This window comes from Chrysochloris asiatica, unplaced genomic scaffold (assembly GCF_000296735.1).
Source record: "Chrysochloris asiatica unplaced genomic scaffold, ChrAsi1.0 scaffold00444, whole genome shotgun sequence".
Taxonomy (NCBI): Eukaryota; Metazoa; Chordata; class Mammalia; order Afrosoricida; family Chrysochloridae; genus Chrysochloris; species Chrysochloris asiatica.
The window spans coordinates 354,674-357,796 of NW_006408962.1; the positions used below are offsets into that span (position 1 = coordinate 354,674).

The window sequence follows — 3,123 nt, forward strand, 5'->3', positions numbered from 1 at the left end:
AACAATCAATTGTAGATGAGTTACTCTCTTGCTTTAAATCTTAAATTGATTCTTATTTTAGTTAGAATAGACTCAAAATCCTTATCTCAGCTTAAAAGGCCTTACCTGTTTCACCATCATATAAAATTTAACCCTTTAGCCTTTCACAGGTACTCAATATATTCCAATCAGTATGATTTTCTTTATATTCTTTAAATATTCCTTTTTTTTCTCTCTCTCTCTCAGGTATGTATAACTCTCTCCCCAGACCCTACAAAAAAAACCAAAAATCAAACCCATTTATTTCAACTCAACTTTTTTCATCTGGAAATCATTCATTCATTCATTACTAATTTTATTTTATGTTTCCCACATGAAGGAGTCCTGGTATGACACTGCAAGATAAGCACTGGACTACTAACCATAATTAAGTGGTTCAAACCAACAGCTGTTCCTCAGAAACCCTATACAGGTTACTATGAGTTGGAACCAACTTAACAACTCAAAGACACTTAGCAACAACATTTTAGGTACATGACAAATGGAAAGCACTCAATAAAATCTGTTGTTGTTCAGTGCCATTGAGTGTGTTCTGACTCATAGCAACCCTATATAAAGTTTCTGAGGATTTGAATCACTGTCCTTGCAGTTAGCAATCTAGTGCTTATCCTACTGCACCACACCTGGACTCCCAATAAAAATTAGTATTTGCTAAATGAATGAATGACTTCCAATTGGAATTCTCCTTTCTTGAGTTCTCATTATGAAATCCATTTAGCCTACTACATGTCTACTCAATAACCTCTTCATAGAAGATTTAACTTCCTGGTTGCGAAGTGTATAAATCACTGGGTTCATCAAAGGAAAGATCACTGTGTGAAAAAAGGAAACCACCTTGTCAGCTGGTAAGTTCCTGAAAGGGCGAGTGTAGATAAAGATAGCAGGTCCAAACATGAGAAATATAATAATTATGTGAGTTGTACATGTAGACACAGCCTTGTTCTTTGCTTCAGAAGAGGACCTATGTACATGGCAGAGTATGACCCCATAGGAGACCAGAAGGCCTAGGAAACACAGGAGCGTGAGCAAGCCACTGTTAAACACCATAAGGAGCTCCACCACAAAGGTGTTTGTGCAGGCCAGCTTGATGACCTGTGGGACATCACAGAAGAAATTGTCCAGCTGATTTGGGCCACAGAAGGGCAAGCGGAGTATGAGAGCTACCTGGATAATTGAGTGGACAAAACCCCCAAACCACAAAGCAAACAGTAATGCATAGCAGACTCTAGGATTCATGACAGTTGAATAGTGTAAAGGCCGGCATATGGCAATGTAACGATCAAAGGCCATCACAACAAGAAGTAACCCCTCCCCTCCTCCAAGGAAGTGCAAGAAGAAGAGCTGAGTGATGCAGCCTCTGTAGGAGATCACCTTCTTCTCAGAGAGGAAGTCAGCCAACATCCTGGGAGCCACAATGAAAGAGTAGGATGCATCCAAGAAGGCTAGGTTGCCCAGAAAAAAGTAGAGTGGAGCTGAGAGACCACGGTCTAATCTGATGGTGAGTATGATGAGGAAGTTTCCAGGGAGGATGACGATGTAGAAAATTAAAATCAACACAAAGACCAGGTGCTGAATATCTTGAGACTGGGTCAGACCAATAAGGATAAATTCTGTCACCACTGTATTGTTTCTTATCTCCATTTCCTTTGCCTATAAAACATCAAGGAGCAGAGAGTTTATGTCCATATTTTTTCCATCTATACCATAGTTCTTCTCAAGCTAAAAGCAAGATAAGTCACATCCATGTTAGATAACTACTCTCCCACAGGCTAAAAAATCTCTTCTAGCCTCATTTTTCTAATTTATTATTGCCAACACCCTAGTCCCCAAGCCACACTCCTCTCCCATTTCAGTCTTGTGCTTCTATCTAACTGCTCTCTCATGTGGGACTCTGGAATACCCTGACCTGTATTTTTTCCTGGTTTGCTTAAGAAATATTACATTTTTCCTAATTAAGAAAAAATTAACTCCAGTTATTGATATCTTCTGGTATTTAATGGAATGTGGGTAAGAAATTGAAGATAAAGAAGAATCGTGGAGCTTTTTAAGGTGACACTTATAATGAAATGCTCCATTTCTTGATTGCTGAGGTGGTACATAATTGTGAAATCTTATCAGACTAAGCATCAATGGTAAATTTGTTAAGCACTATCAAGTCCAAATCGTAGCAGTATAGTTTTCTGAGGCTTTATATCTTTGCAGGATCGGAAATGTACATCGTTATCTTTCGCCTGCAAAGTGACTGGTGGGCTGGAACCAGACATTGTGGTTCACAGTCCAATGTTTATCCAACAGAGCCACCACAATAGTATGTTTGCTATAAGTAAATTGTATTTCAAGAATGTTGATCTTTAAAATAAAAGAAGCTGGGCTTACTCTAAATGTCTCTTTTTATATCTGTAGTACATCAAGCTGATTTAAATAAAAAGAATAACTGAGATCACTCTGATCTCAAATCAGGATCTGATGCTTATCTGCACAATAGTTTCAAATTGGGAATATACATCCTAAGGGATGCAAATGATGATTTATTGGTAGAAGATTTAGATTTTCTATGAAAACGATAGAAAAATTCGAACTGCAAGGTCGGTGGTTCAAGCTCACCAGCAACACCTCATAAACCCTCTACAGAGTCTCTATGGGTCAGAACCAACTCGATGACACTTAACAACAACAACAATCCTAAGATCAGGCAGTGTTTGGTTCTGTTGTGCACAGGGTCGCTATGAGTCGGTACCGACTCAATGGCACCTAACAACAACAACAACAACAAAATACATATATTATTGTATCCTGTTCCTTTAAGTTCTAGTTTTTGAAAGTGTGTTATATATACCTTATATATAATCATAGTACAGTTAAACATATATAATCACAGTATAGTTAGTGTAAGCTCAAACATGTTTTGTTGTTGAGATGAAAAAAAAATTAAAGCATGACTATTCCTGATTAAGCTATTGCAAAATAAAATATTTTACATGCTTTCGGTTACATTGCACATTTGTTAGAAAACAGGGTCATGGAAGATGGGGTACAGAGGAGAAATAGATGAAAGAGAAAGAAATAGGAAGAGAGAAATAATAA

General features: G+C 37.6%; 1 pseudogene; it reads right to left on the minus strand.

The window, feature by feature from the left end:
* Positions 1–690: 690 nt before the first annotated feature.
* LOC102821012 lies at positions 691–1,680 on the minus strand (annotated as a pseudogene).
* Between the last annotated feature and the right edge of the window lie 1,443 nt (positions 1,681–3,123).